Consider the following 25,000-nt stretch of genomic DNA (forward strand, 5'->3'; position numbering starts at 1 on the left):
GCAATTTTTTTAATCTTAAAATGATTTTAAGAAATGTTTTATCGCAATTTTTTATAGTGAAATGCTTTTCAAAATCACTTCTTGTTCGTAAAATATTTTGTACGATGTTAAAATCCAATTTTTTGGGACTGCTCTCAAGGGCCAATATCTTAAAGGCTTTCGCTTTTGCTTAGTCATTTAAACAGCTAAGAAATAAACTCTTAAAAACGTAACTAGAACAATTCCGCCAGGGTTCGATGGTAAGAGCGAAAATACCGCCAACTCCCGAAACCAACCAGATCGTAGGATTTGCAAAATTCCTTAACACTAAACACTATAGATATTGACACTAAACACTATAGATATTGACTTGGAAAGTAAAGAAAACAATACAGTTGCTTAAGTTTGCAATATAACCAATTGAACTATAAGCAATAAAACAGATCAATGAATAATTAAGGAAACCTTAGTCATTATATTAGACCAGTAAATTTCTGTTACATGTATTTTTGTTTTTAAGCTGAAGCAAATCAACTTGCTCACTCAAGATTTTTTCCTGGATTTTGATTGGTTAGCATGATCTTGGTAAATAAATCTCATTATTTACATAAGTAATAGAAAAACTTCATTGGCTGTTTAACTATAAGATTTGACTGATCTGATTCGTTGATTTGACTTGTCTGATTCTAAGGGCGGACCGATTACAGACAGTTCTGGTGATGTATCAGCCAAATTAAGAAATAAAGAATGGATGTTAATTAAGAGTATTTTGTTTTGACACAATTTGTTGAAAGGTAACCGCAAAAGATCACTTAACATTTCCACAAATAGGTTATTAACCTCTAGCGGGTGATCAATTGATGTTGGTCTTCTGTTTATAGATTAAGGAAGTTAAATGCGATGTTTCATAAATATTGAAAGCTAAGCGTTATTATCAGTTATATATATATCGGGTTCAAGTTCAACCGACCACTCAGGGAACTCAATTACGCAGTGAATTTTTCACTTCCGTGATAAATGAATGCCGCAATGACACAATTACAGTAACTGTTTATAGAGGTATTAAGTCAGCGGGAACAGCTGGTGCAAATTTTCACCCACCCTCCTCCCCTTAGGCGTTGTCGCCTCACCGTACCGTTGCTTCGATTTCTCTATCTCAGTGCCTTGGCAAAATGTTTCACCCATGACTTATCTATACACGGTATTGTAATGGGTAGCTATTGTGGAAGAAAAAGATACTATTCAAAGAAGCAAGTATACAGATTTATAAATATTTAACAATAGCGCTTTTCGCAGCTCAAGGGATCTTTTGCTCATTGAACCGTTATCATTATATATATTGGATTTAAGTATATAAGCAACCACTGGGGAAATTAATTTCATAACAGCTTTGTCATTGGAACTGAAATGCCGCTGTAGCTTTATCACGAGTGAATTGTAATAGTCGCCATTCAAGGTTCCGCCAATGCATAATTATAGTTTTAAAACACTTGTGCTCGGTTTTGGAGGGCACTCTTCAGTTGTCCGCTCGGGAGGATCTTTCGCGCATTTTTTTAATAATCCTTTTATTTACAAGTCCAGTAACTGAGAAATTGTCCGATCCGTTTCCTCAAGAGAACAGGTACACAAAGACGGTACTAGATTTGGTTATTGGCCTTTGCTTGAAAATTGCTTAAAAGTGGACGCTTTGCGTTCATATTTTACAAATCTAATTTTTATCTTTTAGCAATTTCTTGAATACAATCACGGTATATTAATAAGCGACTCAGCAAGCGAATACTTCCTTTAATGACGTGATACTTGGAGGGCAACATGTACAAGGTAGTAAGTTTTGTGTCCTGTGCTTATATATTGATTCCACATTATCTTTGTAGAGCTTTTCTAGTGAATAATATACAGACGAGAACGTGAGGCCGGTCTGATATCCCAGCTAAACTATGTATAGCCATTCACTGTCAGTACAGTGTTTTTATTTTGGTTTTTGTAGGTTCAAATGCTTATAAAGCAAATTCGTGACCATTCTTTTAATCTACAGTTTGATGTTTCGAATTTCTAAATAACTCGTTAAAATAAAATAAGAAAATGCTTTTCAACCAAAGAAAACAGAAACGTGGGTTCATTCTTAACCTTGTGTTAACGAATCGGCTTTCGAACAACTAGGAGCAATGTTTCGTAGGGTGGAGGAGGAAGGGGGGGGGGGGTTATAAGGCAGGAGTTACAGAAAATCAGAAGATTAATGGTTGTCCGAGTTGTAGATAAGGTTGGTTGTTTGAGTGTTTTAAATGATCATATGAAGATTGCTTCGTCAATACTACTACTTCTTGCCCAGCAATTGTCGAATCTGAACATTTAAGTGTCGCATAAGCCTTCTAATTGTGATGAAAAATTCTGACTATTAATCTGCAGCGTGTTTTTATAAGGCCTATTAAGAAAATGTTGTCGGGGTGTTCTCGGGTGGCGTAACTCTGCTTTAAAAATCTTTCATGTGGAACTTGAATTTGGCACTCCGGTGAAAAAGGAAGAAAAGACCATATCACAATTTTTGAACAACACTGAAAAACTCTTGATTACTAATTACTAATTCGCAGTTTCATACAGGACTGAAAGGATTGACAGACTAATTCATTATTACTTTCTTATTTCTGCTTTCTTATCACAATCACAACCCAATGCGCTGGAAAGATAGAAAATTCTGTATTCTGTGGTCATCAAATGAACACAACCGTGTCCCATCGGCAATTAAAAAGTTTTATAGTTACTTTCTGTTTTTTTGAATGGGCGCTGAACATATGATCAAGTTTTTTGGTAGATTGGTTTTATACTTTTTCTATATTGTAAACAGATTTCACCAAGACTTATTAATTAGCTGATCGAATTCTTATTAACCTGGCGAAATACATAACTAGTTTATGCCGCGATCGGTCGCAACTTTAAATCCATGATCATTTATGGTTCCCGGCGTCCTAAGCCAAAAAATGGGGAAAAAGGTGCATATTTATAGCATTATCGCATTCTTCAGTCTCTTGAATTCTGGTTCCAGCATGTAACTATATTCGACCTCACGCAACTGTGGCCCTCATATCATGTGCTTAGTCATCATATGGTTGCACTAAAACGTCATGACCACTGATATAAGTATTGCTTTCAGTTACTGTTCTCCTCTTTCATGTAAGAAATGTGTAAAAAGCGTAAAGAATGTGAACGTTAATTTAAGATTCAACAGTTTCTCATTTGAATATGCACCATCAACTCGATTGGTTTTATTACCATTTTTCCAAGTTTCGGGCGCGCGTACATTCCCTGCATCCCACTACAAAACTGCAAACAATCGCAAAACACGAGAAAACATAACCAACCAAACTTTTAAAAACATTAAAATATGCATTGAAATCATGCTTAGTATATACTTGCCGAGCGTCGGACTAAAAAATTTTTTTAATACAAATCGTCTAGGATTAGCCAAACTATAGGTGCAGTTACACACACCATGGTAAAAGACATTTCCCACGTTAATGAAGCCGCGGCAAAATTTCACTTTGGTTTAGTTTACTGTCAAGTGGTAACATGTGGTTACTCGTGAATGGGTAATTTATCTGCTTTTACGGCTTCATTCGCGCTATTGCGTTTATATTCGCCGTCGATCATGGCAGTATTTCAAGTTACTTGAAAATTTACGTATAACTTAGCTGAAATTTCATCTGGTATGTTAGTCCTGGTGATACATAGCATTTTTTCTTAAAATCTTGAGTTAGATTCCATTTTAGAGTTCAGCTGCATCGCACAGTGTTCGATCACGTGCCAGGAATGGAACATATTTTTTGGAAATAGACTGTCGTTCCTAAATGTACTTGTAGCCCAACAAACCAGTTCAAACTTTTGCCTCAAATTTCCCAGTTACGTACTTTCATATTAACTTAAAATCTGCCATGTCAACATTGATCTTTCCCTCAACAGCGCGAAAGAAACCTGTTAAAAAAGTATTTTTTTGCGGTTTCATGTTGGTGTCTATTGAAGAAACCTGATTGACTCTCTTGCCTTGGGTATCGAAAAGCCCTTGCTATTGACCATATTAAATGTCATGGGCGGTTTCTTTCTTGTTTTTGAAGTAACCATGGATATTTCCCGCGGTAAAAAGGTCGTTTACCACGGTAAACGTGTCTCGTGTGACCGCACCTTTTCATTACAAAAATGGCCTCAATAGCGCTTTCCATTAATGACGTCACAAATTTCTGGTCCCTACTGTGACTCAGACATTAAACCTGACCAGTATAAGAGTTTAGTATGGGAAAGTCCCGGGGAAAGTCACGTTCGGCAACAAATTTTCGTCCTCTTTGAAGATTTTTAGCGTTAAAGGAAACAAAATCCAGCTTGGTTTCGATAATAAATATCCTGAAAATAATCCACGCGTGCCAAGACAGCGTTAAACATGGAAAAAACTGTACAGATGAGTGGTTTTATTTCTTATGCGCAGGGTGTTATGCCGCGTCATAATACTGTGGGTAAAATTATGTTAAAATGTGTGGAGAGCAGGGCTTCATAGCTGTGCATGAAACGGTGAATTTGGTTAAATTTATAGGCAAAGGTTGCTCAATTTTTTTTTCGAGTGCGTATCTTACGCTACTTAGTACTACAGGATATAAAGTACTACCCGGAGTATGGTCTACCTGGCCGCACAACAACAGAACAAACTTATACAATTTCCGGTTGTGCTAATGGTGTGCGTTTCACCTTAGTTAGATATTCTGTCTCAAGCTTGCGAGAAGCACATCTAATTTTCTCTTTAGCAATTTCGGTTTTAGAGCATTACACAGCCAATAATGTTATGTCATGTTTCAGTGCATAACGGTGCTTTCTGCCTAAGACAGAGCTAGGGATCCGATTTCTGTAGCCTACTTTGATCGAGTCGCTTTATTTTCTGATTTTAAACATTTATTTTGGTTGCTTGGACCAGGTTTTGCTCTCTATAGCAGTAGTGCCTTTTAAATATTGGAATTAAGCTCAAAAAAGATTTTTAAAACGCTCAGTGCGAATTTTATGAACAATTTACATGTCGGAAACGCACGTTGCTCATACAAAGCCTTGGAGTAGAATGCAAAGTTTGTCTGAGTCACGCGGGGGGTCTAAGGTGACAAGACCTATCTTTAGTAATAGTGGAAAGCGCGATAACTAAAAAAGGGCGAAAGGAAACCTCTCTTGTACAGTTTCGTTTAAACGGCGTTGTATTCAACATGTTTCATGCCGTTTATTCTGTTTATGTGATGAAGCTCCATTTTCTAGTAAAGAATAAAACTTTCACCTCTTAAAAAATCATAAAAACAGTTTTGTATCTTTTATCTTTTAACTGTGAAATGTCGCGGAGAAGTCCAGGGTCAAAAAGTAACTTTAGTTAATACGTTTCTTTTCAACAGGAAAGTAGTCTTATTTAATGCTTGTTTTCTTTCTTTTTCAGTGCAGCACTATAATGGAGTTGTCCATGATGAATCTTGTTCGTAAAATTTGTATGTCTTTACTCGTCCTTTCTCTTGCAGCTGTTTTAAAAGGTAATTATATTGTATCTTCTACTAAAATTTCTCTTTGGGGGACGTTAAAATTCACCTTTCATTTTCCCTGGCTTAATTATCTCTTTAAAGATAGCGGTTGATGTTCTGATTCGAGCTTTTGTATTAGATTTTGCTTCCTGAATGTCACCAGCTGATATAGAGAACTTTTATTGGATATGTGAACCTTAAAGCCAATCAAATGCACTTACACTTTATTTAGAAAATAAAATCATTTTAAAGTAGTCAAGCCAATTCTTCAGAGGGGGAGGTTTTTCATGAACGTATGTTTTGAGTTTCAAACAAAAAAATCCTGTTTAAATCGGTATTCAATTGTGGTATTTATGATGTTTGCCTAATTTGCTCCGCAGTTTGGACCGACTTTGTGCGACATATTTGCTACTAGCAAATTTGGTGCAAAAGCCCTTACAATTAGAAAATCCACCCTCTTAGGAATTCTAATGTTTTACGCACTTCCTAATTTTTTATCTTTCTTTACCTCTCTTAAAGGTCATGGCCCTTGCTTTGAAGTAAATCCCTGTCAAAACGGTGGAAGTTGTGTGCCAGGACAGTCCTTTGAGATTAACGACTACAAGTGCCTTTGTACTTCTAGCGATTTTACCGGTCAAAATTGTTCTGAGCGTAAGTAAAGATGGTAGTAATACTTTATTTATTAATGTGTTATATGCCCTCAGGAGTCTATGTTTCAGCGGGCTTTCAAAAGAATAATAATTGCTTACACATTTCGCTTTATTAGCAAACACTTAATTAATGCTCTTCATTTTCTGGTCGAGTCAACAGATGTTGACATTTTCATTCTCTGCCGTCAGGCCTGAATTACTAATTAAAACTGATTTTTCACTGTATTTTTTTGAAATTAATCAATTAATTAATTTTTTAAATTTAATTTCCACTGTATTTTGCTGATTATTGACGCGAAAGGAAAACTCTTTATTTCTATCCGCAAAAGCCTGTTAAGAGCCTGATATAAAAAGCGAAAAGCGGAAGATGACAGGAAATGTAAGTAGGACAAAAAACACTAAATAAAAATACTGATTAAACCGGGTTCATGAGGTGAAAAGTACTATCTGGAAGCAAGGAATCCTGGTACGCACAGCTATTCGCTCATCGACATGGCATATAGCCGTCAGGCCCTTGAACGGACAAAAGCGTGTGTCATAGGCCCTTTACTACCTAGGCGAGTGCAAAACACTCCTTTAACGCCAGCTGCTCCCTACAACATATGATAGAGCTGTTAGCTTGGATGCCTTTGGCCCTGGTCAGGCCATGGCCCTGGGTGATCTGCGTGTGTCACTTGCTCTTTGAAGTTTGTCTTATTGTTTTTAGTTGCGAGAGTCCGTAATAACAGGGCGGCGTGAGAGGAGGGAGACTGAACTCTTTGACAACATTTACATTTATTTAGGGAAATGACATACATTTACACTAACACTGATAGTAGTACAAATCTAAGCGACGCCAATATTTTTAAAAGCTTATCCATGCCACTAGTCTTACCTTATCAAATGGGGAAAGAAAAAAAATGCAATTTATGCCCAACAGAAAAAGCATAAATGTACAACAAAGAGTATACATTTTTGTATAAATGTTTAAAGATTACGCTCGCCCGTTAAATCTAGCCATACCTTAAAGAAGTAGGGGCTGAAAATGAGTTTGCAATATCACTAGAATTCATATAGTGGAAGGGTTTTACCGCAAAGCTCTGTAATTCTGGAGGGAATTGAGCTACTTAATGTCGCCTCTATTAAATGCAGTGGATTTTTAACTTTGGTGTCCTTTATATTTATATTGTTGTAGCTCTAATGCGAGAGTAAACTGTGCTACATACAGAAAAAAGGGTTATGACATTTGCAATTTTTTTTCGTTTTTCAGTCTCGTTTAGAGCAAGCATTGGTATAAATAGTTTCGAGGCATATCTGCAAGGTATCACTGATGAGACACCAGACATGACTAATTTCAAGGCAAGGAGATTATTTTCCTCTGTCCTCTTGAGCTTTACGGGTAAGCTAGCCTCCGGACCAAATACCTTCACGTGGACCCTTAATGGCACCAGACTGGGACCAGTCAGCGCAGCAAATGGTTCGTGGACGATAAATAAAGCAACGCTGGCTGACGAAGGAGAATACCAAGTTTCTTTGTCAAACCGCGACTATGGAACTCTGTTAAGCAGAAAAATAAAGCTGAAATTTTCAGGTTAGTGCACTTTAATATATCGACTTAGCCAAAGCTAAAAGTGAAGCTCAGTCGTGGGATCTTTAAAGAAATAGAAATGTCTAAAGTATATCAACTTTTGCCATGTCGGCAAAACTGGACGATAAAGTGGGCAACAAAATTTGCTAGAAGTGCCAGTATAAAAAATGAAGGCTAAGTCTTAAGCCTAAGGTGTAAGAGAGAGCGGCGAGAGAGAAAGATCGAAATAGTTTCGCCAAAAAATTAAAAAAAGCCTCAACCTCGGAGCCAATGCAAGTATGAATTTTGATCAGTATTTCCGAACTGGCCTATTGGAATCAGCTCTTTGTCGACGAAGAAGAAGCCTGGCCAGCAGGTGTTTGAAAGGGAAGGGGAAGGGGAATAAGGGCGCGAGAGCGGGAGGGAAAGGAACCCCTCCCTGCTTTCCTCTTGCGTGCGGTCTCGCGCTCAAATTCCCTTCTCCTTCCCTTTCGAACGCCTGTCATAATGGCGTTATCTATACTCAAGGAAGTAGAAAATTCTGCATTAGTGATAAGTGCAAAGTTAAATTCATCCCTTCATACAGCTGTATCTTATCTTATATAAAAACATCTTAGACGACTAAAACTTTTGTTTGCGATTCTGCGTGGATGAGATAAGCGCAGCCCCCAATACAAATGCAACGCTTTTTTATTTTGTTGTTTTTTTTTACTAACAATTATTTTGCAGATATGACTGAAGAGAAAAAAGACCGTAATTTTTTTACTCTTATTTCTTCGTTTTTAAAATCGTCTTTGAAAACAAAAAAAAAAAGAAAGAAAAGGAAAACCATGTACCGTGTTATTCCAGGCGCTGCACTGGGAAGTCAAAATATTTAATCAGGGGCACCCAACGACTCTTCTCTGTAAAATAACTGTTCCAAGGAGAAAATATTGCTTAGAAATCAGTTAAGCTAGAGAAAGGCTTAAAATTTCTGGTCAACCGTTACATTCGTCAAAAATACTCGGATTTTTTCAACTACGCCGATTTTCGGAGGTTGTGTTTTTCACTTTTTATTGTGATTATAGGTAGTCAGCTCATTCTCTTTTGAATATAGCTAAAAAAAACTCCTCTAATTTCGGTGATAATGACAGAATGTCCCCTAGAATTTTCTAACGAAAGTACGGCAACTCCGTTTCTTCAAACTTTCGATCAGATCCATCATGGTGGCTAAAAGTTTCGTATGAGACGAAAAAACCACCTAAAACTTTCTAGACGGCCAAACAACCGTAAGACATCCGAACAGATTAATAGGTTTCAATCAGGCAGCACCAAATTAACCAATCAGGCATCTAAAGCATAGACAAAATCATTTGAGACAACTCTGGAGTCACTGGAAATATTCGGTCGTTTGGCTGATTTAACGAGTACCGCTTTAGTCTATTCAAGTAAATAAAGTAACTTCTTAAATTAGGTTTTTTCCCCATGTTTATACCAAACATCTACTGGAATACAACAGAGGTTAGATCAACAACTGTTGTTTTTTGGTCTCCTTGTAGTCGCGGGAGCATTTCACCAACCTAACGAGCCCATCAACATCACTATGGAGCAGAATAAACCGTTTCTTCTTCGCTGCCCACCTCGTGCGTACAGCTACCGTGTGACTTACGACTGGGTCGCTCAGTCATCACAGATCTCAATAGCCAAAGACCCGTTACTGGCTCCACGAATCCTCATGGAGCCAAGTGGTGATCTACTTTTCTCGTTCGTTAACGGCAGCGAGTTGAGCCCAGTCCGATGTAGGGTAATAGACCTTTTTGGACGCAGCACTGTGGGCCCTCCGATGTATTTTACCGTAATACCAGGTATTAGTGGACCTTTTCTGTGTCTCGTTTTCGATCGATACGATACTATTCTTGACACCGTCAATTGAAAGTTTATTGATGATCATGCTGTGTCCTCATCACTTTATTTCAGGATATAGTCGTGTCGTGTTTTCAGCCTAAAAACAATGAAATAATTTCAATGGGCAAACACCACGCCTATTACACGTTTGTTTCAAATGAATCAACTTTAAATTTGCCTTCTTTTAGCGTGCCTAGTTTTGTGACGAGCTTAGGATAACCCAAATTTTATGAAAAATGTTCGCGTAAATGTTTTAAAAAGTAGTCAATGAAATCCAATTTTTAGTAGCACTTTGAGGTGATGTTGCTTGCCTTTAGAGGACACGTCAAACTTAGAAGATAAATGTTCAGTAAAACGTTTATGTGATCAAAGAATTTAAAAGTATCTTAGACGAGGGAATCAGCATTCCTTTAGTGCATTTTATGTTTGCTCTGTTTTATCTAGCTACACAAAGCCCGAGTTTCTTGTCGTCGCTGACATTTTACACGGTTCCAGATGGCAATTATACCATGCTTACTGGAGATCAGTTCTACCTCAATTGTACAGCAGGAGGAAGGTATGATATATATGGGAGGAGGAGAAGGGGGCGGCATTTACCTCCAGATACGAAAAAAGTTTCGGGACAATTTTTTTCCTGGCTTGCAACATTTTCACTTTTATTTCTCTGTAGTAGTTGATTGTTTAGGGCTGAGTAATCTTTTGCCTTTTAGTACGTCTCTCTATTTCGAACACCTTTCGACATTTTGTTCAGAAACTCCCTCGTTTTTCGGCTCGCTTTTACTTTTGAAATATTTTATACATAATGGGTTTGAAGGCACTGCTAATGTTTCGCCCTCTCACTCTTGTAGGCCGGTCCCTCGAATACTGTGGTATAAAGATGGATCATTAATAAATGATTCGGGAGACTTCTTTCAGCATCATCGTTTTAACAGAACCCTACGTCTTGGCTCACTAAGCTCGAAAATACACGATGGAAAATATATGTGTAAAGCAGTCAGTCCGTCTGGAAATTTGACAACCTCTTTCGATGTCAAAGTCATAGGTATGAAACTATCTGAGTTAGATACATAAAATTAACTCGAACCACTTAAAGGAACTGTTCACAGAAGGTCCGGAAAACATATTTTTTTGGAAGAGAATTTATTGCAAGCTAAGATACATGTTTAATTTCCATGTTATCACTGAAAGATCCTGTTTTACTCTAAATATCATCGAGCGAACATAGAGATTTGACCAAGCACCATGGTCTCTTTTAATTACAAGAGGTTAAAAACAAATTTCATGCTATAATTACTTTTTAATTGAAATGTAATGTATTTTTGTGTATGTATTTAACAATTTTTGGAGTAGGGTTTTGCAACGAAGCCTTAATAATTCTCGCTATCATCACGATAAAACCGAATGCGACTGTTCTACCAGCCACAAAGAAGCACACAAGAAACACCTAATGAAAGACGTTTTCAGCGTGGAGCACCTGTCGTGGACTTAGTGACGGTTTGACCCTCTTTTTGACTTAGTCGACAAAGTGATTGAGTACCGTTGATAACTTGCTTTTTTTGTTTTGCTTTTTTCCGTCACAGACAACGTCACTGCGATTTACAACGATCAAGGCTCGCAATATGACTTCAAAGCTGGAAAGCTGGGAGGAACAGTGATAATGTTTTGTAACACAACAGGAAACCCAATAATCAATAGGACGTGGTTTTACAAGGGAGTTGAAATTATAAAAAGGTTGAATTGCGTGAGCTATAGGCCCAGTCACACCCAAAAATAAGTTTAGTAATTCAGATTCAACAAAATAAAAAAAAAAATAGTGACAGCAACTAAACTGAAAACTGTCTCCTTTATAATATTTTAAGCTTGAACTTACATCTGTGCTTCATCTGTGCTTATTAAAGGAGAATTAAATTTTTTGGGAAAAATATTGTTGGTACCACATATGTAGACCACTCATCGTCAACTTTACTCCCGTTATAGACACCCGGTCTAAAAAGACACCCTGTTTAAGACACCAAATATTGAAATTGTATAGTCAGAAACCATACCCTGGCCATGGGTTCAGTCTGTTCAGCGGCACATACTCGTTTACGCCAAGTAAGGGAGTGCATCCCGGGCAATGAATGCACAACAGAAAAGATGCATGATTGAAAGCTGTTGAAAATTTCGGGTTGCTTCCCAAAAATTACCTAATTGATGTTACTTTATTTTAGTCTACAGCTTGCCAATCGATTTTCTATCAATCATTCTAATGGTAACCTGGAAATCTGGAACCTTCAACTGAACGACTTTGGTTTTTACCAGTGCTTTGCCAAGAACAAATTGAGTGAAGATGACCGAAGAACGTTTTTAGTTGTGACTGGTATGTGTGTTTGAAGAGTACAGTAGAACATTTCCAATCTCTTCCTTTTTGCAGATTAGCGAGCGAAAACAAGTGCTAAGCGAGAAAAAACAACAAAAAAGAAGGACAAGGAAGAACAGTGGGGTCCAGGATACCCACTGATCAAGCGACGATAAAATGTAAAGTACCCTGCTTCCACAATGTCCTCATTATATAATGAAGTAAGGAAGCGAGCACTTTCTTCAAGCACTATCCAAGACCAAATACAGCCAAACAGTGTCTCATAAATCGTTCAGCCTGAAAACAACACGAACACAAAAGCATGCCAGTTAAGAAAATGAGTCTCTCCAGAGTACCCATCTGATAGTCAACGGCCGATAACTAAATTTGCTCCGGCATATGCCCACATGGAGAAAGGGTAATAATTTCTTTGAGATTCTGCCTGACGTCCTTCATAAACAAACCCTCACTGATTTTTGTTGTTCTTTTTTCAGGACCTCCTCTCCCTCCCATCAAGGTATCAATAACCGACTGTGCCAACCACACCACTAATGTTACCTGGGATGTGAGGCTTACTCCAGAACTCGATCCTCCATCCGGGTACATCATTGAGTGGAGAATCCGGGATAGGATAAATCCCTATTGGCGCGGGTTCTCTAGGCTTGCTGTTATAGGTGGAACCCGTTTGTTTGTATTGAAAAATTTAAAGGCCTACATTGAAATACAATTCCGCGTCCGCGCTCGAAATAGACTTGGGATTGGATTTCCCGGATATATGGCGCCGTGGCCTACTTGTGTTACCAACAGCAAAAGTAAGTATCGCAGAATAATATAACACATCCTCAATAGCCCATGTTCAATATATTAAAATTCTATCATGACTCTGCGGCTTTAGGATCAAAATTGCAAATGTTTCAAGACTCCATTGCCTCACAATTCCCAGAAGAGACTTGAGCGCAAAGAAAACCAAACCAAATATAGAAAATGACCAGAAAGCCTCGGAATCATGTTGGAATTTGAATATATCGAACGTAGGCTATTTACATGCAGCATCTCACCGCTTCTCTTCGCAGCAAGTCCTTAGAAAAACTCACGATTTAGTATCTGGAATTCTACTTACGTTGCTTTTTATTACAAACATGAGATGACATTATGACGAAGTACCTTTCAATATTCGGCGTTAATTAATAATCGCATTTATTTATATACGATTAAAAGGTACAGCAGAGCTGATGTTTTCGTGTTAAAACTAAAAATATTATCAAAATCGTTAAAGCAATCAGTAACGCGTACTATTTACAATAAAATTCAAAGCCTAAAAATATTCACTTAAAAAAAGCTTACTTTTCAGTATCAAAATCATTGAAACAGTCAGAAAAAAAAACTGTTTACGATAAAATTCAAAGCTCGAAACTATTTACTTAGAAAGCCAACTTTTCAATGTCCTTTTAAAAGAGTCAAAACTTTATACTTCCCGGCCTTGTGTGACTCTCCAGAGAGTGCCAGAATGTTAGTGCTTTGTAGAAGCTGGACGTGCAAAGTAGCTCTGTCTTGGGAAAAGCTATATATCTTAAACGTAAGCTTTCGTCGTAAATTATAACTGCAGTCGTACTGTTTAAAAAAATTTGTGGATAGTTTCGGGGAACAGGGGTCTTTTTTGCGTGAGCATGCGCACTAAGACTTGATAAAGAGCACGCGACCAGTGACAGCGACCGTGGTGCATAATCATAGGAACCAAATTCTTCACCTTGAAAGCTTGCTTGAGATTCAAATGGTAGCAGAAACTTAGGAAAGACCTTCGTTGTACAAAATAAGTAAAGATCTCAGTGGTGATTTAAAGTGGAGACTGATGCGCTGAACGAGGTGAAAGAGCAAGTTTGTCAAGGATGTCTGACACGAACATGGCTGTTTGTTGTTGCTTGAGGCTCGACTCGTGTCTTGATTTATCTTCAAGAACCGCAAAGTTTGGCATAGAACGCATTGCTGATGGGTAGATATTGAGCAAAATGTTCTTTATTTAGTGTTTGTCTGCAAAATTAATCCCTTAAGTATTTTAGCGATACAAAGTTTGTTTATCCGAAAATTGTAGAAGTTCTTGTTTTTGCGTGGACTAACATTGTAAAACATCTTTTTGCTTTTACCCAGAACTTAATGAGTGCTCTAACAATTTTTAACTTTTAGTCTGCATCACATGTTTACTGTACTTTTGGGAAACCTAACCGTTTGTTTCATCAAAATCGGTCACAAGATTCGACTTTAATTTCGGTCGTATTGAATGCAGTTTTGACTGTGCGTCTTTGATATTCATTTTTTTTTATTTTTCGAGACATCTCACGAGGGCCGAGTTGTTCAAAGCTGGGTTAAGATAACCCAGAGTTAGTGCAAGATTTGAATTCAGATTTGAAAGCTTAAAAATCATTTCAGTTTTAATTCTTTTTTTCTACAAGTTGATGATTGGAAGCTCTAAAAATAACAGAGAAAATTATCCGAGAAAATGCTTTTGAACAAAAGAAAAAGAAACCTCGGTTAAATGTAACCCTGGGTTAATCGCTAATCGGCTTTCGAACAACTGGGCCCAGGTGACTAATCTACGTCTCGTGTGCTCTTAATTTTATAGCTAAAAAGTGCTGGGAAAATTGTAGAACATTATGTTAATTCACTGCTGAACTGAACACCGGCTTTTGCGCACTTCGAACCCACTCGCTGAAATTTGCAATGATATTTTTTTAACATGTGTGTTCCTTTTCCATTTCAAAACAAAGAAAGCTGAAAGTGTTTACTTTGTTCATAGTTTGATGAGGTCAGCGCAATCCTACAACCACTACATATACGCGCGCTGTTGTCCAGATCAAGTGGGAAGATGAAATTTGATCGTAGCTCGTGGTATGTTTAGGCCGGTCTACTTCGCTTTTGTGGAGACCATGTTAGCGTTTTTTGTGCAAACTACACATTTTGTACCTTGACACCAGAGGTCCGTCCTCAAAATACTTAAGATGAAATAAACCGTGCTTACGGTTGATATTAAAAGCTCTTTCTCCTCGGCACTTCGCGCCTCGTTGACGCGGCTTGGCCGCGAAACATCAGTATCGATAAGAAAAAAATATATCTGAAACCCAGGGTACACATCTTGTTAAATCACGAGCACATTCGCCAAGACCAACGAGCAAAATAATCTCGATGATAGCTTTGAGACGTGCCATTTTGATGAAGGCAGACCCTGTGGTGAGCCTCTATGCAAATCGCTTGTTCAGCGGTCGCGCATGCTCATGCAAGAAAGACCCCTGTTGTTTCGTACTTTAGATCATATAGATTATTTAATGAAAACCAGTTGGCATGATCTAGCATCTTGTCGCTCGATGTGTATCAGTCTAAACCAAAAATAATTTTAGCAGCCGGAACACGGATTTTTTCTAGCTCCAGGAAAATTAATAAATTAATTAATTAATTGCCATTTATTGATTAATTGGAATTAATCAATTAATTAATTGCTATTCATTTTCTAAATTATTGGAATAATCGTTTTCATGTCATAGACTCCTGCGATTTAAGCTATGTTCACACTATACAGGGTAGGCTTCCCTGTCAACTGAAAAGCTATCCAATATAGTATGAACAGCAACGGCAGAGAACCGGAACAAGTCGTTCTCACGCATCGAACATCGTGCTGGAGCGGTTGGCCGAGAGGGTGTGGTTCTCTAAGCCCCAATTCTCACTCCTAAATATTTACTTCCCTCTCAGTCCTACTTCTTCACTTCCGCTACTGTCCTAATACCTGTTCACACTTCTCCAAAGTGTGGCACAAAACCTATCCGGTATGTGACCTTCCACTTTCGAGATCGGCGCGGTGCAGCTTCGCTCCGTTACAGAAATAATCGCGCCGAAATCACCGTTCTTATATGTAAACAAAAGCCCTATCTGGTGTGGTTTTCTTGCCAACACAAGAGCTATCCGTTAGCCGTGAACACTAGGCTTTGAAAGGAGCCTAGTGCTAGTATAATCTTTGGCATAATTCGTCATTACGATCCATTACGAGCATAATTTTTATGTATTGTCTAATTTCATACCGCGCGGGAGCCTGGCACTACCGCATTTTCCCGGACTTTTTAAAAAGTCCAGTTTCAAAATGGCGGATAGTCGGAGTAAAAACTCGAATGAAAGCATTCTTTTTCGAAGAAATATAGATCAATATTCCCTCGGAGAATCTGTCTAAACTTAGGAAGGAAAGGATGCAGTATTTCTGCCATGTCCTGAAGCTAAACTTAAGGAGCCGTTTCATACCGCGCGGGAGCCTGGCACTACCGCATTTTCCCGGACTTTTTAAAAAGTCCAGTTTCAAAATGGCGGATAGTCGGAGTAAAAACTCGAATGAAAGCATTCTTTTTCGAAGAAATATAGATCAATATTCCCTCGGAGAATCTGTCTAAACTTAGGAAGGAAAGGATGCAGTATTTCTGCCATGTCCTGAAGCTAAACTTAAGGAGCCGACACTCAGCAAGTGCAAGCAATTGTTCGATGAACAGGCCCGGGTGAACAGGTCGCTCGAACCAAACATGGTTATAAATTTTCTACAGCAAAGGATCGTCTGTTTAATTCTACCCGCATATGAAAAGTAGAGGATCATTGCAGGAAGGAACACAGATGTGATTGTGCACGTACCGATCGTAGCCTAAGTATGCTGGAGCAAAATTTAAAAGGGTAGTACAGAAGGGCTTACCTGGATTATTCCCGTCGCGGAAAAGAGTTATGTCCGTGAAAGGTACTGAGTGTAGTGAACTTTGTGTCGTTATGTATGTTAAACCTAGTGTTGTTCACATGAAGGGAGATAAGGGACTAGTCTATACTTGTCTATACTCAGTGCATGCTAGCCAAAAGGTAGATGTACGTGACATTCTTGATTGTGATTACAAGCTGATTGCCCAAATTACAGGAACTGCAGTGTTACCGGACGAGAAATGCCTCTCAAGTAAGACTGAAGCATGTTTGCTTTTATCCATGTTCAGTGAGAATTGTTTCCGGTCTGATCTTTAGGATTTCTACTGAGACCGTACGCCGCGACGGGGAAAAAATCTAATGTAAGCCTTGCCGACCTAATATACAATATTGCCCTTTCGCTCAGGGTCACTCTGGCGTGTTTCGCTTTTTGGTAGTTTTTAAACCCTAACCCCAATATTCGGTCAGATCCAGCGCCGTAAAAACAGCTAGACTCGACGGTTGTTTGTTCAAAATTTTTGTCGAACAATTCGGGAATCGTTCCTATACTTCCAAGTAGCGAAAGTCTCCGATTAGATCTTTCTTTTCTCAAAATTTTTAATCGAGGTTCGTTATAGCAGTAAAACAACTGTTCTTAGCTTTAGAATAGCAACTTTCTGGAGTAATCTGGACCTTAATATCGTTTCAACTGCACGCAATGACCTTTGCTTTACGTTCTATTTTGGAAGCCATTTTCAATCCCGGAATTTAAAAAGTCCGGGAAAATCCGGTAGTGCCAGGCTCCCGCGCGGCATGAAATTAGGCAATTGTCTGATAAAAGCACTGCTAGCATAATTTGCACTTTTGGCTAGTTTTGCATCACAAAATTGTCATTTATTGATCATGCAGCCAATTATTTTTTTCCCAGGATAAGTGTTACGGGGAAATTCAAGTAACAAAAGCAATAATAATTTTTTTTTGCCTGCTTATTGTCACATTCATGGTACCTGGATCCCACAGTACATTTTCCACAGGACTCAACGCATGCGCATATAACTCACTAGCTCGGCTGCCCAAGATATGGCGTAGTTGTGCTGCTTTTTGTTTGAATTTTCAGAGCTTTTAGAGAACGATTATGACTCTTCAAAGTTTCTAGATAAATAGAGAAAATATGTTTGCCATTTGATTGTATGTGGCATAGTTATTAAGGTGTTTTTACCAAATTTAAAGTAAAAAGGGGAACCGTGCATAATTTCTGCATATTTTGCTAAAATGAGCATACGTTACAAGACTAGCATAATTATTGGTATAATTTTAGAAATATACAAGCACTACTAGTAGCATATTATGTTACTTTTGCACAATCTATAAGAGCCTGATGACGTTACAAATCATGACCGTTTCGTTTTAGAGCCTTCACGTTATCCAACGAGTCTTAGAGGTTCACCCGGGACTTTTGATGGAGCGCTTGATTTAACTTGGAGGGTGAGTATATATTAAATAGATCGTGTTTACAAAAACGTTTTTCAAGTGGTGTATTTAGAACGTTTATTTAGAAAATGAAGTATTTTCTGCTGCAGGCTCTTAACCGACTAGACTGGAGCGGACCATCCTGTTTCTACAGAATTCTTTATCGTCTGAATGTTCCGAGCGCAACCTGGAACAACAACACTAGAGTTTTCGGCGACTGTTCAAAAAGGCAACATAATCATTTTCAGCTGCAACCTAACAGTGAGTACGAAATCGCAATCCGAGCCGAGAACTCTAAAGGCATTGGGCCATCTAGTCCTATCGTGAAAGTTCTGTCTGGACAAAGCCGACCAGTAGCCCCCACGAACGTAACTGTTGTCCTTCTGAATGCGAGTAATGTGGAGGTGCTGTGGAGCGCAATACAGGTTGTCCCACCCAAGACAGTTGACGGCTACTGGGTATGTAATCTTCATGGTACTTGCTTGCAGGCTCTTTACCTGTATTGTTTTTGCTCGAATTAAAGCAAAAACTGAACAACAACGGCGACGACGGCGATAATAATAATAATAATAATAATAATAATAATAATAATAATAATAACAATAATAATAACAATAATAATAATAATCCCTGGCAACATCAACATACATGAACTCCAGAAAATAACTCTTCTTTCTACAGCCCACCTTCTCAGGCGGGTCCTCTCCATCAAGTAGAAACCCTCTTTGCCTCCCAAAGTCCATGGAAACTCACTCGCAATTACACTAGTATATGATCGTACGGGTGAACGCAGTCCTGAATAAAACTGTTGTTGTTGACAGTGACTGACGTTTCGACAATCTGTGCCGTAGTCAGCTTCAGAGTCAAAGTGAGTTGTATCATGTCAGTTGATGGTATGATAATAATAATGATAATAATAATAATAATAATATCGAAGAAAATATTATCAATTTCTAACACTGTTTCAAAAATATAATCTCTATAAACTAAATAACTTTAAAAAAAGTAACGTTCATCATAAATATCGTAGTTAAGTGTTTTCTTCTAAAAGATAAAGCAAAAAGCGATTCTATTATCAGTGTCATTGAAATTTGACATCCCTAATTGAAAATCAGTTTTCACTAACTAGATAATCTTATACTTCTATTTAAAAATCTTTACTTTGCCAGCCAGACCAATACTCAGGGTCTTAAAATAATTGAGGAGAAAGTGCTGCCTTTGTAATAACATCTGCAAACGGTTAGACTTTCTAGTCTTCTCGGATAAGGACGATAAACCGTAGGCCCCGTCTCACAAGCCCTTGCACATGTAATAATAAATCCGTGGGACGTTAAAGAACCCACACACTCTTCGTAAAAAGTAGGGCACGTAGGGCCCGGTGCATGTGGTGGTCTATCTCACTTTCACACTCATGTATGGGGGCATTACTACTCATTCCTTCATTACTTGTAAACTGCACCTTAAGCAGTCTGGCAAAGTCCCCCAACCAGTGTTGTAAATTATCCCTGAAAAGCCCTGAGGGGAGTGGATAATAAGATATTTACAATTTACAATTACAATTTACAATTTACTTTAAGTGGATGAGAGATATTCTAAATATTCAAGCAGTCACATTCTCCACAGTTGTGTCCGAGCGTGTTCACTTCGGTGAAAGTCTATGAGAACTATCTAAATACGGGGATTTATGGACATTTAAATCAGTGGGATATGAGGTACGAACGCTAAGATAACACCGGCCCGCGTTGTAGTTCCACTACTTAGAAGATACTGATTGGAGGTCGAGGAAGTGCTTGTGGATGTAGGGTCCATGTAGGGTCGATATGAGGTCGATGTAGGGTCGATATGGGGTCAATATGGGGTCGATGTGGGGTCGATGTGGTAGAGGGAAAAATAAGCTAGTTTGCCTTCGCCCTCATTAATATGCTCGATTTGCGCGCCAAGAATCATTGAACAGGAACTAGGACAATGACAGCAGCAGAAAACAGAATGTGCATAATTGCGTTACGGCCTTTGTCAGTGATTTCAATTCACAGGCGAGTTAGCGCTTATTTCTTCCATAAAAAATTCCTACTCTTACTTCCGGTTTTGGCAAGCCCAGGCAGATACTTTCTTTCTATTGTACAGTCAAACCTCTCCTTATGGACACCTCTCTAATATGGACACCTCTCTAATACGGACAGTTCACTTGGTCCCGGGAAGATGCCCATACATTCTTTGTAAAAATAACCTCTATAATACGGACAACGGACACGAAATCTCGGCCCCAGAGAGAAAATTCATACAAACTGAACCTCTTTATTACGGACACTCCAATGATGACAGTTCTTATTCAACACGATTTCCTGTTTGTCGTTACATATCAGAGTGTAATCAATTGTCTCATTGTTCATACGATAACAGTATCATGTTAATCGGTAAAAATTATACTATCGACATGTCATTGCCATTTATCATTTCTTATTCTTTGAAGACTCTCCAGTTGTTGCTTTCCTTTTTCTACCCCTTTTCTTTTCGACATTTTCACTTGAAAGACTATCTTTACGGACAGCTGGGTTTTCTGTAAGATCCAAGCACTTCTCCAAACGCTCAATGAGTTTGTGCGGTCCAGTGAAAATATATTCACATGGGATCTCCATGCCTAATCCTCAGAACTTAACCATGTTTCTGATTTTTTTACTGCACAAGGTGAATCAAATTTGGCTGATGAGTTGTGCAAGATTATTTCAAAAGCTCAGTCGTTGTATGTCAAAAAACGACTAGCGAATGCTGTTCAGAAGAAAATTACAGACTTCTTTAACGCAAAATGAATCAATAACAAAGAACTTTCATTAAATACTCTACTGTATGTTAGTGTTCGCTACACTTGTTACTGTTCTATTATGTTACTGTTCGGAAACTGTATTATAGTTTGCCATATGTTTTTGGAATTGTACAGCTTGTATTGTAATGATTTGCACTGTCCATTAAACAATTCAAATGCACCTCAAAGCCTTTTTTGGGCCAATTTAGACTTAAAGAACACTTAATACCATCAATGGAGCCTTTAAAGTGACGTAATATTCATGACCTCTATACAACGGACACCTCTCTAATACGGACACTTTGCTCTGTCCCTTCGGTGTCCGTATTAGAGAGGTTCGACTGTACTGTCATTGTTTTTTAATCTGGAAAAAAAAAAATGTTAGTTACGATTACGTTGTTCATTTTCAGATAGTGATGTGGCCAGGTGTTTATAGGCTAGGACGACGCAAAAGAGCATCCGGAGAGTTACCAGTGGCAGAGACACCTTTCAGAGATGGCACCATTGGCGTGCATGTGAACAACAGCCTTAGCGGGGTGGTGACGGGATTAACACCCTGGACGGTGTACACTGTGGCTGTAGCGGGCTATAACAATGCTGGATTGGGTGAATTGTACAGAGACGTTATTACCACCGTAGATTCAAGTAAGTGTATCTTTTTTTTGCAAGTAAACAGAAAACTTTTTCACACTATACGTCCAAAGTTGTTTTCAGATTACAGAATGTCCTAAATTTCTAAAAAAAAAAAAAAAAGGTCATGATTTTAATCGATACTGAGGCTGTAGCTATGTAGTTCCTCATTAGTTTCGCTTACTTTAGCTACGAGACTAAAAATGCAAGCGTTCCGTTTTCTTTCTTTCTTTTTTTCTTTTTCGTGTTTGCGCGCCAAAAGGGAGACATGGTCCCAGGCGTTCCTAGCGGACTCGAGGGAACCTGGGGATAAGAATGGCGGCGTGACAAAAGCCATGCAAAGAAAGCTTAGGAAATATTAATGCGAAAAATGTCGAGCTTTTCAGGAACGGTCGGTTCACGATTTCTATCGCTTGAAAGCGTTGATTACTTTGGAACAAGTGATTACTTCAATTTAGTGGTCGAAAAAAAGAAGAATCTTAATGAGCAAAACTTCGATGGTGAGGCTAACTGGTCGGATGTTGTAAACTTTCATTGTCTACAAATGAGTCTTGTGATGAGCATGCGGTTTATTTTCGGCGCTGATTGAAATGACGCGCCATGTTCATCACGTTTTTGGTGTAATTTCTCTCGAATTCCGTGTATTTACACACGCGTACTCACAAATCGTCGAATACGATTTAAAAAGTAAATATATATCCTGAAGAATGCTCGACCTTCGATAAAGTAGGGAGTGAAAAACTTTTAGTGTAGGAAATCCTGTTTCATGTAGAATTAATCGCTTCCTCATTTGTTATATATAATCTCCAAGCAAGCGAGACTCAACGCTTATAAGAGCGTTCTTGTTTAATTTCGTCTTGCTTAACCTTTTCTACGGGACATTACGTTGAAAATCACGTTTCTGTTCTTTTTCTCTCGAATCGAGGCCCTTTTATTGGTTTTTGTGTATTTATACACGCATACTCAATCAACTCAGAAACAAATCGTCGAATACGATATAAAAAGTATTATCCTGAAGAAGACTCGACCGTCGGTAAAGTAGGACGTGAAAAACTTTTAGCGAGGAAATCCTGTTTCGTGTAGAATTAATCGCCTCCTAATTTCTTATCTAATCTCCAAGCAAGTAAGACTCAACGCTCATAAGAACTTCTTGTTTATTAATTGTCTTGCTTAACCTTTTCATACAGGACATTGCGCTGAAAATCCCTGTCAAAATGGTGGAAGTTGTTCGCCAGAACAAATTCTCGGCTACAAGTGCTTTTGCACGAGCGACTTCACCGGTAGAAACTGCACAGAGCGTGAGTAAAAAGTGGTTATGAAATTTTAACCAATGAGTAACGTGCCAAGGATTCCAATTTTGTGAAGGCTTTCAATGCCAGGCGGAGCAAAATACTTTGACACATTTCAAATACAAATTCAAATATAAAGCATTAGGTGATATCGCCGGTGTGATAATTGCAGGCCTAGAGTAGCCTTGCATGGCTTACGAACATCATTTTTGAGGCTAGAGATAACTTTTCGGTCTTCGTGGCAGCGATGATAATGAAGCTAGCCCTCTTAAATATAACAACTTCACACACCGGTCTGTCTTGTTGTGCTGATACTTTAAACGAGAAAAGTTGCTGTCAATCCATATAAAACGGCTTTTGGAGACTTCAAAGACTGGGCTTAACTTGTAAAAGACTTTTGTAAATGAGCAGCTCGAAATTTTGCCGATACCTTTTTCACCATGAGCTAGTATGGGTGTAAGAAGCTATAGAGAGCTATTTGAAAGAGTTTTCGTTAGAGAGAGAAAACATATGCATTTACATTCACACTGACTCAAGAATTAATTCATGCGAAAATAGATAAAAATAAAATTGTTTGTCTGGGGCTGAAATATGTGTAGCAAAATTTTGAAAATTCGTATGCTGGGATTTTTTTTCTCCCCAAACCTCTGAAATTTTTGCGGGGGATTCAACTGTGCAATTTCGGACTTTCAGCCTTCTGAATTAGACATGGCGAGAGCTGACTGCGTTGATCAATACCGTCATTGTAGAATCCAGAAAAACCTCGCTTGAGGGCTGATACATTTTTTCTATTTTTCTTTTTTTCAGTCTCATTCAGAGGAAGTATTGGCATAAATAGTTTCGAGGCATATCTTCCCGGTATCACAGATGAGACACCAGACATGACGAATTTCAAGGCAAGGAGATTATATTCCTCTGTTCTCTTGAGCTTTAAGGGTAAGCCAGCCTCTGGACCACATACCTTCAAGTGGACCCTTAATGGTACCACACTGGACCCAGCTTCATATGTTGAGATTTCATCAGGGAGCAGTGCTTTGAGGGTATATGGTAGATCGCTGGCTAATGAAGGAGAATACCAGGTTTTCGTGTCAAACGAATTTGGAACACTGTTTAGCAGAAAAATAAAGCTGAAGTTTTCAGGTAAGTACACTTTATACTTGTACTTTCTTACCTTATGGATGTTAAACCACAGTTAAAGTCGAAATCAACTAAACGCGTTTTTCAACATGGTAACATGGCCAGGATGCTTCCTTCGTTATCTTAAAATTAAAACTTTAGGGACTGTTATTCCTAATAATAATAATGATGATGATGATGATGATGATGATAGTAATATGTTGCTTGTTTCGGGCAAATTAACATATGAATATGATCAAATGCGCCTTACATTTAAATCTAACCTGATATACAAACTATAAAATATACAAGCAAAATTATATAACATAATCCTAAATTAATTAAAACCCTAAAAAACTGATAAGAGGCATATAAATCTTACATTTAAAATTGTTGTAAAATATGAATAAAAATTAAAAACTAAATCTAACACTAAAATACAAGTTAGAGTAATCATGCTAACAGAGGCTCTAGGTGTTACAAGCAAATGCTTTCTTGAACAATTACGTCTAATTGCTCCTTTGACAAAATCATATAAACTTCTAATTGCTGAATCTTGATAAACGTGTGTTACAGGAGTGTTGAAGAGCAAACTATTGCAGTCCACAGGACCCTTAGCAATGGCATGAACAAGGAACTAAGTAGCCTCGCCTTATCAAGTGCCCAATTATACACCGAGAAAGAGGCGGGAAGCCAAGCTTATCGCTTGCCCAACTTACTTCAAACGTATCTGCCATACTCAACGACAGTGAACAGAAAATATACATACATTTTGCGGCCTTATTTCCGTTATCTTTCTTAAACGTCCCGTCTTCAATAACCCTCTAGAATCTGTGGCCAATAATGGCTATAGCCGTTTTTCTAACTTCTGTTGTTTCCTTCTTGTAGTCGCTGGAGATTTTCTTCGCCCTAACGAGCCCATCAACATAACTATGGAGCAGAATCAACCGTTTCTTCTTCGCTGCCCACCTCGTGCGTACAGCTATCGTGTGACTTACGACTGGATCGTTCAATCATCACAGATCTCAATAGCAAGCAATCCCTTATTCGCTCCACGAATCCTCATGGAGCCAAGTGGAGA

At 38.3% G+C, this 25,000-nt stretch overlaps 1 protein-coding gene across 1 annotated transcript in view; it reads right to left on the reverse strand.

The window, feature by feature from the left end:
- Window positions 1-25,000, reverse strand: part of LOC140951561 (uncharacterized) — a 116,049-nt gene that overhangs the window by 45,450 nt on the left and 45,599 nt on the right. The gene's annotated exons all lie outside the window — the stretch shown is intronic.

This window comes from Porites lutea, chromosome 11, assembly GCF_958299795.1.
Source record: "Porites lutea chromosome 11, jaPorLute2.1, whole genome shotgun sequence".
NCBI lineage: Eukaryota > Metazoa > Cnidaria > Anthozoa > Scleractinia > Poritidae > Porites > Porites lutea.